Raw genomic sequence first — 10,415 nt, forward strand, 5'->3', positions numbered from 1 at the left:
CAACCTGGATAAAAGAGCCAAGACTCCATCTCCAAAAAAAAAAAAAGTAAGGTTATATAGTTTTAATCATAAAAGAGCAGTTTTAAATATATATGTATATAAATTAATTTTTAAATTTAATTTATTTAGTTTAGAATTCAGAATTAACAAGTTAGTTGTAGCTAATTCATAATCTCGCAGTATTGTCTGAAAACCATGCATTTACCTACTTATGTTCCCTGAAATTCTACATGATATTTTTGTGTAAATATAAATAAGAAATTAGATTTTTAAGTTAGTATGTTTTATTTTCCTCTATAATCACATTATTACAAATTGGACTTGTGATGCAAATGGATCTTCTATTTAATTTTTATAATAAATGGTTTGTATTTAGTAAATATTAATTATAGTTGATTCTTGAATAATAAGGTGGTTAGTGGCTCTGATCCCTGTGCAGTTGAAAATCTGAGTATAACTTTGACTCCTTCCAAACTTAACTAATAGCCTACCATTGACTGGCAGCCTTACTGATAACATAAACAGTCCATGAACACATATGTGGTATGTGCTGCATTATTAGATACTATGTTTGTACAATAAAGTAAGCTAGAGAAATGAAGCTGTTATAAAGAAAATCATAGAAAAGGAAAAAATGCACTTACTATTCATAAAGCAGAAGTGAATCCTCCCAAAGATCTTCATCTTCATCATCTTCAGGTTGATTAGGCTGAGGAAGAAGAAAAAAGGTTGGTTTTGCTGTCTCTGGGTTGCAGAGGCAGAAGGAAAATCTGCATCTCAGTGGGCCCCTGCAGTTCAAACTCTGTTGTTTGAGGGTCAACTGTATTACACAGGAGTCTGTGTCACTAAGAAAGTAACTCTCTTCAGAACTGGGAGCTCAACAATCCCTTTCTGATACCGTAAACAAATGGAAATAATTACAAGAAGCAGAAGTTATGCTACATATGCTTATACAAACAAGGTCTATTTTTTTCCTCATTCTCCATAAGTTGGAACCTCGTGAGGTATATTCACTTCTTAGAACAAGCTATTTTTAAAAATGTGCTGAACAATTAAAATATTAATTTTGTTGGAACAAGATACTCTGTTACCAGGCTGGGCGCAGTGGCTCATGCTTGTAATCCCAGCACTTTGGGAGGCTGAGGCAGGCCGATCACTTGAGATCAGGAGTTTGAGACCAGCCTAACCAACATGGTGAAACCCCATGTCTACTAAAAATACAAAAATTAGCCAGGCACGGGGACAAGCACCTGTAATCCCAACTACTTGGGAGGCTAAGCCGAGAGAATTGCTTGAACCCAGGAGGTGGAGATTGTAGTGAGCCAAGATTGTGCCACTGCACTCCAGCCTGGGTGACAGAGCAAGACTCAAGACTCCATCTCAAAAAAAAAAAAAAAACTCTGTTACCATTAGGCAAAAGATGATCATAATAAATATTACAGTAGCCAAACTCTAGGCTCAAAAAAATATAATAAAATTATAAAAATGGTTCACAATAACAAAAATATAACACCAAATGCATTGTACAATCTGAACTGTATAAAGACACCATTAATTTAGTACATATTTATCAAACCACTTCTATAAGTTAGGTTTGGCAAATCGCAGCAGATAAGATGGAATTGAATAGTTTTTGTCTTTAAGGTACTCATAATAGAATACAGATAACTTTAATTTTTGTGTTTTTTTACCAGAATTTTTAAGAAAAAATATTTTAATTCATTCATACACTTTTCCACTTAAAAAATAACTATCATGTGTCTTTTGTGGACTAAGCATTTTTCCAATGTTACAAAATCCATTTAAAAAATACAGTTAGGAGATTGTGAATACCATTGTCATTTATTTACTACCTTATGTAGTGCTTACTGTGTGCCCAATGTCATCTGGGAGTTTATTGTTATAATTTATTATGTATGTATTATGTTCAGTATGTGCCAGGCACTTTTAGATTTGTGCTGATGAATGCAAGCTTCTAAAATCTGGGTCGAATTTAGGGTAAGCATGCAGAGTGAGTGGAACTTTGCCAATAAGGAGGCAGAGGGATGATGCTTGGCAGAAGGAATATCTAACAAGTTGCATGTTTGACAGAAGCAGCAGCCATGAAGAATGAAAGTTTTTAAAAAAGGAGGAGCAATTTTAAAACGTAGGATACCTGAGTGAACTTTGTAGAGTTTATGAGCAGTTCAAATTTACTAGTGCAAAAAAAATTATATGGGAGTGGTTGGCAATGAGGTGAAAATAGCTTATAGTTATTATTTATTATGTATTATGTGCAGCATGTGCCGGTGAAGGCAAGCTTAGCAAAGATTTTGTTGTTGTTGTTGTTTTACCTGTGTCTAGAAACAAGTTCAATAAAAGACTTTTAATAGTATAGAAATGAGTAGATCTTATCCTGTAGGCCAGGGGAAACTTCTTGGGTAGAATGCTTTTGGCTGCAAATACTAGAAGACCTAGCTAACAGTGGCCAAAACCATAAGAACCAGACTTCGTTTGGTTGTCCAGTGATATAATTGGATCCCACTTGTTCCTCTTTCAGCTATGATGTTGGCAGTATCTTGTTCATTTCTCCTTTCATGGTTGGCTACTTAGCAACAGCTCCAAACATGATGTTCTCACAAGATAGTATCTAAAGCTGGAAGGGCTGCTTTTTTTCACATGTGTCTATTAAATTGGGAGAAAACTCAGAAGTATGCAGGGGACTTTTTGTAATTTTTTTTAAAATTTTTTTTATTTTTTTTGAGACAGAGTCTTGCTCTCTCACCAGGCTGGAGTGCAGTGGCATGATCTTGGCCCACTGCACCCTCCACTTTCCAGGTTCAAGCGATTCTCCTGCCTCAACCTCCCAAGTAGCTGGGACTACAGGCGCCTGCCACCACACCCAGCTAATTTTTGTATTCTTCTTTTTTTTTTTTTTTTTTTTGAGACAGAGTCTCGCTCTGTCGCCCAGGCTGGGGTGCAGTGGCCGGATCTCAGCTCACTGCAAGCTCCGCCTCCCGGGTTCCCGCCATTCTCCTGCCTCAGCCTCCCGAGTAGCTGTGACTACAGGCGCCCGCCACCTCACCCGGCTAGTTTTTTGTATTTTTTTTAGTAGAGACGGGGTTTCACCGTGTTAGCCAGGATGGTCTTGATCTCCTAACCTCGTGATGCACCGGTCTCGGCCTCCCAAAGTGCTGGGATTACAGGCTTGAGCCACCGCGCCCGGCCTAATTTTTGTGTTCTTAATAGAGACAGGGTTTCACCATGTTGGCCAGGATGGTCTTGATCTCTTGAAGTCATGATCTGCCCACCTTGGCCTCCCAAAGTGCTGGGATTACAGGCATAAGCCACCATGCCCGGCCCTTTTTGTAATATTTTATTGGCTGGGTCACACCACATGCTCATTCCTAAACCAGGCACTGGGAAAGCAAATGTGATTAGCTTAGAATAATCATTTCTCTTTTGAAGCTGGGGAGGGGTATTGGGATAATAAATATCCGAATAGATTTGTGTTTCTCCAGCAAGCAACAATAAGGAACTGCTCCTGGATAGGGAGCCAGCAGTGTTTGCTCTAGAAATTCACTGGAAAATCATGAGTAGGGGAGGCATTAGATTAGATTTGAGATTTCGGGCACTCTGTTCAGGGTATAAAGCAGGGATTGGCAGGCTTTTTCTGTAAAGGGCCAAGTAGGAAATATTTTAGCCCATGTGGTCTGTCTCTCTCTCTCTCTTACTCTCTTTTCAAGAATGATTTAAGCAGCTGAAGGCCATGTGGTCTCTGTTGTAGCTACTCAACCCTGCCACTGTAGTGTGAAAGCAGTCATAGGTAGCATGTCAGTGAGTAGGCCTGACTGTACTCTCCTAAAACTTTATTAAGATAAAACATATGGTAGGCAGGATTTGGCCTGTGGTCTGTAGTGTGCTGACCCCTTATGTAGAGGATCAATGGAGGATAGATGTCACCTGGGAGCATATAGGTATTACTGACTAGGTATTTATTATGTTCATGAGATGACATCCACCTTTAAATGTGTGGTGATGAGCACAAGCTTCTGAAAAATGGATAGGATTTAGGGGAAGCATGCAGAGTGAGTGAAACTTTGTCAGGCAAGGAGGCAGAGGGATGATGTTTTGCAGAAGGAATATCTAACAAGCTTGCATGTTTGACAGAAACAACAGCTATGAAGCCTGCAAATTTGTAAAAAGAAGAAGGTGCAAAAGGTAAGACACTGGCCGGGTGCGGTGGCTCACACCTGTAATCCCAGCACTTTGGGAGGCTGAGATGGGCGGATCATGAGGTCAGGAGATGGAGACCATCCTGGCTAACATGGTGAAACCCCGTCTCTACTAAAAATACAAAAAATTAGCCGGGCGCGGTGGCGGGCACCTGTAGTCTCAGCTACTCTACTCTTAACCATGTAAAGAGACTGGGAGACAAGGGAATCTTCAGCCGCAGTTAATGCTATAGTTTCCTTGTCACAAATCCACGAGTATACAAGCCTTATTACAAGGTTTTCACCCATCCATGATAAAATAAAATGATGGAGCTCCACTTTATTCATTTGAAAATATTGGTGTTGCTGGGGATGGTGGCTCCTGCCTGTAATCCCAATAGTGTTGGAGGCTGAGACAGAAAGATCCCTTGAGGCCAGAAGGTCCAGCAGCCTGGGCAACATAGCGAGACCCCATGTCTGTTTTTTTTAATGTAGCTGGGTGTGGTGTTCTGCACCTGTAATCCCAGCTACTTGGGAGGCTGAAGCAGGAGAACTGCTTGAGCCTAGAAGTTTGAGGCTGCAGTTAGCTATGATAGCAACATTACACTGTAGCCTGGGTGGCAGAGTGAGACCCCATCTCTGATAAAAATCAAGTCAAATAAGATAAGATAAAATAAAATGTAGGTCTTTTTCTTGGAATTATGTTTTTTAAATTTGTTTTGCTTTTTTAAAAAATTTAAGAAATGACAATAATAGTTGGTTTATATAAGGCTTTCAGAAACCGGCTTCTGCCCAAATCTCCATCTGCAGCCCCTTCTCTCTCTGCCCTTTTTTCTGGCATTACTGAGCTGCTGGTAATGCCCCGTCACCATCTCTCATGTAGACAAATATGCTCTGGGAGGCTTCTCTCCCTCTCTTGCCACTGCCTGGCATGCGCTACCTTTCCTGCCCTCTGCCTGCTTTAATCTGGTGAACCTCACTGTCTAAGTCTCAGCTCAGGCACGATCTCTAGAAAGGCCATCCCCGATGACTTTCATTCCCATTCTTTAAACCCCAGTGCTTACCACTTAGCAAGAACTCCATAAACATTTAGTAAAATAAAGACTGTTTATAAGAAGAAGATTCCTTCAGTCTAGCAGCAAGGGGGATAGACATGGAAAGACATGATGCACAGTTCAGATGGCGGAGTGACACTAGAAAACAACAAAGTACTAAGAGGTCCTCAAGGAAGGAGACACCTGTATATGTGCAGAAAGATAGCCGGATTCAAGGAGGACTTCACATAGCATTCTGAGCCTTTTTTTCTTTTTTCTTTTTCCGTTTTTGGAAACAAGTTCTTACTCTGTCACCCAGGGTGGAGTGCAATGGCATGATTGAGACTCACTGCAAACTCAAACTCCCGGTCTTGAGGGATCCTCTCGCCTCAGCCTCTTCAGTAGCTGGGACTACAGGCACACACCACCACGCCCGGCACAGTTTCTGTGGAGTCCGGGTTTCTCTGTGGTCTCCAGGCTGCGGGACTACAGGCACACACTGCCATGCCTGGCAAAGTTGCTGTCGAGTCAGGGTTTCTCTGTGGTCTCCAGACTGCTCTTAAACTCCTGGCTTCGAGCAGGTCTCCTCTCCTAGGCCTTCCATAGTGCTGGGATTACAGGTGTGAGCTACTGTGCCCGGCCTACATTCAGAGTCTTAAAACACGAAATAAATTTGTCAGAATAGTAGAGGAAAACATTTCAAATGTAAAAATCAGGATATACACTAATAAAGGTATAATGGTAACAAAATTTTGCAAATTATTAGTAAATAACTCACTTAGCATGTTGTTGAAAAGATACTATTATGAAGTAGAGAATAAAGTATTACTTTATATGTTTTTACTGTATTTTTAAATTTTGCTTTGTTTCCAGCAGTTTTATTTATGTTGGGTGGAATAATTTGTGGGTGACCCTGAGACTTTTGCATGGCTTGAACCTGCTGATATCTAGTGTCTCCCCAAGTGGTTTGTTGAAGTTTTAGATAATTAGAAGTATTTCTTAAAAATATAAATATTCCAGTAAACATTAAGCTTCATTTAAACTCTCCATTTATGAAATAAAAGTATATGTTGTTTTATATCCATTTTTATAAAGATTATAGTCTTTAACTGTTCTAAGTCATTCATCTTAACTCAACATATGGATTTGTCAGCAGAACACGTCTTAAAAGTGGCTTCAGAGGAAAACCAAGAAATGCTTGAAAGAAGTGAAAGTAAACAGCCACAGGTATGTAGCAATTTAAATTCCTGGTTTGCTATTGGTTGGTTAGTTGGTTTTTCTTTAATAACATAGCATAGTCCAAATGAAGTGACCTTTTAAACTATCCTTTTAGAATCCAACAGATCGTAATTTCATATTTAATTTTAAAACATTTTAGCCAGTTATAAAATTTAAAATATTCTTAAAGTCTGTAGTAACTCATAGCTATCTGTACCCTTGGACTTGAGGCCAGAAATTTCCAGAAGTCTCTTTGCTCTTTTATTTTTATAACCTTCCTCACGATAAAGAAAGTAACATCAAAAATGGAGTTGTATTACTAAGCTAGAGAAATTATGAACAATTGGACAGTGATGGCCACTGAGTTCAACTCCTGTTAAAGGAGGCATCATTCCCAGTGGTTCAAACTTTGCAGTTTTATGTTGCCGGTCACCAGTGCTGAGGTTAAAAACTTCTTCTGTTTTTTTTGGTCTCTGGTTGCCTTCAGTGTCTATGTTCAGGGAGAGGATGGGGTCATACAATCAACCCAACTGCCTGTTAAGAGAATTACGACTTCCAGAATGGGACTTTGGTGTCAGGGTACAAACAATAACTTTCTTATTTTAACATAAATAGTAAATGTTATTAAAATATTTTATTCCACTGTCACTAGTGGAACTTAGAATATATTAGAACTGAATATAAGAAATAATCTATCCAGATAACACACACATTACAGTATAGCATTTGAAGTAGAATCTAAAAATTTTCTTCTCTTTCTGATTGGTGTTCATTTTGGTTTCTAATAATTTAGCATTTGCCTACTCTCCGGTTAATCTTCAGAAATATGAATTTACTGTAGGGGTTCACTATTTATGGTATGCTGAGGTCAAAATCCTTTTAAGAGAGAAAGCTTTTAGAATACTGCATATCATCTGTGAAACCATTTCTGGAAGATTTCATAATGAATTAAGTTTAGTCCAAACTAACAGTGAGAATTAAGCTTGCTGGTTCATGTTTTTCTCCTGTTAAGCCAAGGCAAATTATGTTTTACTTCTTAGTTATAATCCAGTAACTTAGGGGTAGCAAAACATACATTAAGTTTTACAGTTAAATTTTAATTATTTTCTATTTTTTGTTCATACTTAATTCAGAATAAAGTTAATTTTAAAACATGCACCCTAACAGAAAAGACATCTGAGAAACAAAACAAGCAAATTAATTTTCCACTTTTGCACCTGCAAAAAAAAAAAAAAAAAGTCTCAAGAACCAGAACTGAGTAAGAATTGTGATAAAGAGGGTATTATCTGTATATTCAAGACTTCTTTTAAAATTCATTACAAGGAAGTTCAACTGAAGATTGGTGAAAGTTTTGAAAAATCCAAAATTACTGTGTGTCCTGAGGAAGAGCTCTTACATAGCAACTCTGTAGAGGGACAAAGTTAAAGGGGGTGCCCTCTAATCTGATGAATCATATCCCTGACTGCAAGGAAGCAGATGCATCTTGGAGTGTCTAACTCTGTGGTATTCCAGGCATTGCCTAAACAGAAGGAGCCCATCACAAACATGTCTTTTCATTGCATTTATACTCTGGGTCCCTAAAACACACCTGTCAGTCATCTTCTAAGCTTTACACAAATGAAAATAAATCAGACTGTAAAAATTATAACAAACCAGACATGTAACCTGTTTCTCAGAGATGAAGAGAATTGTTGTAATGATACAGAAATTGAAAAATTAAGGAACCCAGTAGTTATGGTTGAAATGAAAGAAGATCAAGAGTTTGATATGCAAATGACAAAAAATACAAACCAAAATACCACTAATTGGAAATTAGACATTGGCCTCAGTCTAGAGATCCAAAAAGTCTTTTTGATTTGTGGTTTTCTCACTCCAAAGAAATGAGGCATGTGATACAGATAGAAAGCCACAGTATTTCTGCTGTTACAGACACTTACAAAAGCAAAAATCCAATACAGCGCTTGTTCCACAAGCCATATGGAACTTAGAAGCTCTTCTAAAGCTTAGAAGATGACTGGCAAGTGTGTTTCAGGGAGCCACATATGACAGTCCCACTGCTAATAGCTATAAAGGCATGAAACCCGAATGAGAAAATGTGAGTTATTCTCCACTCCGTAGTGACAGAACATCAAAAGCATAGCTAGAAGACTTACAGCAAGATATGCAAAGGCTTAAGAATGAGGTGGGCATGTTACAAGCAGAGTTCCTGGCTTTGAAGAAAGAAAGTTCAAGTATAAAAAGAAAGAGGTTCACTTGCTACTTCTCTTTTTATAAATTATCTGATTCATTCTGGTTTTCTACTCAAGAAAATCTCATGTGTATAGTTACAGTGGGGTTATCTAAATGCGTAATTATGTGTCAAAGTAGATTAGTGCTGCTATCTAAATGACAGTTCTGGAAAACATTCTCATAATATTTGTTCATTAGTCAACGTAAGTCTCACTATCAGTCTTCCAAGTAGCACATGGCCTGGGAAAATAATTTAGCCATATACCATGTGACTTTCTGAATCAGCTAAACATAAAGAAAATTGCTAAAGAAATAAGGTCTAGATTCCTCTTCTTTTTTTTTTTTTTTTTTTTTTTTTTTTTTTGAGATGGAGTCTCGCTCTGTCGCCCAGGCTGGAGTGCAGTGGTGTGATCTCGGCTCACTGCAAGCTCTGCCTCCCAGGCCGACGCCATTCTCCTGCCTCAGCCTCCCCAGTAGCTGGGACCACAGGCGCCCACCTCCGCCCCCGGCTAATTTTTTGTATTTTTAGTAGAGACGGGGTTTCACCGTGTTAGCCAGGATGGTCTCGATCTCCTGACCTTGTGATCCACCCGCCTCAGCCTCCCAAAGTGCTGGGATTACAGGCGTGAGCCTCCGCGCCCGGCCTAGATTTTTCTTACTGTATTCATTTAAAGATGAATTACATTTACTTAAATGATAAAATGGTAACACAATGGGAGGGAAACAATGACTGAGAAGAGACTTGAAAATGTATCCAGGCTTGAGAGTTGCAACAAATATTATCAGCCAAAGATGTCTGTTTAATGTGCTTTCATGCATGTAAGTTTGTTTGACTCAAACTGTTTAAACTTATAATTCCATCATGGTCATTTTAAATATTTTTGGAAACAAATACATATACTTTTGCATATTTTTAAAAAATCACCATTCTCCAATGTTTCTGTTGAATCACACTTTTTTTTTTTTTTTTTGAGGCGGAGTCTTGCTCTGTCACCCAGGCTGGAGTGCAGTGGCGCAATCTCGGCTCACTGCAAGCTCTGCCTCCCGGCTTCCCGCCATTCTCCCGCCTCAGCCTCCCGAGTAGCTGGGACTACAGGCGCCCGCCACCGCACCCAGCTAGTTTATCGTATTTTTAGTGGAGACGGGGTTTCACTGTGTTAGCCAGGATGGTCTCGATCTCCTGACCTCGTGATCCACCCGCCTCAGCCTCCCAGTGAATCACACTTTTATATTATGTTGTTTAATAAAATATGGTAAGTTTTGATGTGTATAATTTTATCATATAAGTAGCATAACTCCTTAGCCAAAAATTTATCATTTGACTCTATAGTAGAAAGCTGAGTTCTGTACATTGTATTCTTTTTTTTTTTTTTTTTTTTTTTTTTTAATTTATTTATTATTATTATACTTTAAGTTGTAGGGTACATGTGCATAACGTGCAGGTTTGTTACATATGTATACTTGTGCCATGTTGCTGTGCTGCACCCATCAACTCGTCATTTACATCAGGTATAACTCCCAATGCAATCCCTCCCCCCTCCCCCCTCCCCATGATAGGCCCCGGTGTGTGATGTTCCCCTTCCTGAGTCCGAGTGATCTCATTGTTCAGTTCCCACCTATGAGTGAGAACATGCGGTGTTTGGTTTTCTGTTCTTGTGATAGTTTGCTAAGAATGATGGATTCCAGCTGCATCCAAGTCCCTACAAAGGACTCAAACTCATCTTTTTTTATGGCTGCATAG

At 39.0% G+C, this 10,415-nt stretch overlaps 1 long non-coding RNA gene across 2 annotated transcripts; it reads left to right on the forward strand.

Annotated features, from left to right (window-relative positions):
* The first annotated feature begins 923 nt into the window (after window positions 1–923).
* Window positions 924–9,639, forward strand: LOC126956078 (uncharacterized). Of its 2 annotated transcripts, none has more exons than XR_007726241.1 (3): window positions 924–4,200; window positions 6,381–6,454; window positions 7,579–9,639. It is a non-coding gene; the product is annotated as an uncharacterized LOC126956078 (long non-coding RNA). The 2 variants fall into 2 exon arrangements; XR_007726240.1 differs by having other exon boundaries at window positions 6,384–6,454.
* Window positions 9,640–10,415: the final 776 nt, after the last annotated feature.

The sequence above is a fragment of the Macaca thibetana genome, chromosome 6 (genome assembly GCF_024542745.1).
Source record: "Macaca thibetana thibetana isolate TM-01 chromosome 6, ASM2454274v1, whole genome shotgun sequence".
NCBI classification, from domain to species: domain Eukaryota; kingdom Metazoa; phylum Chordata; class Mammalia; order Primates; family Cercopithecidae; genus Macaca; species Macaca thibetana.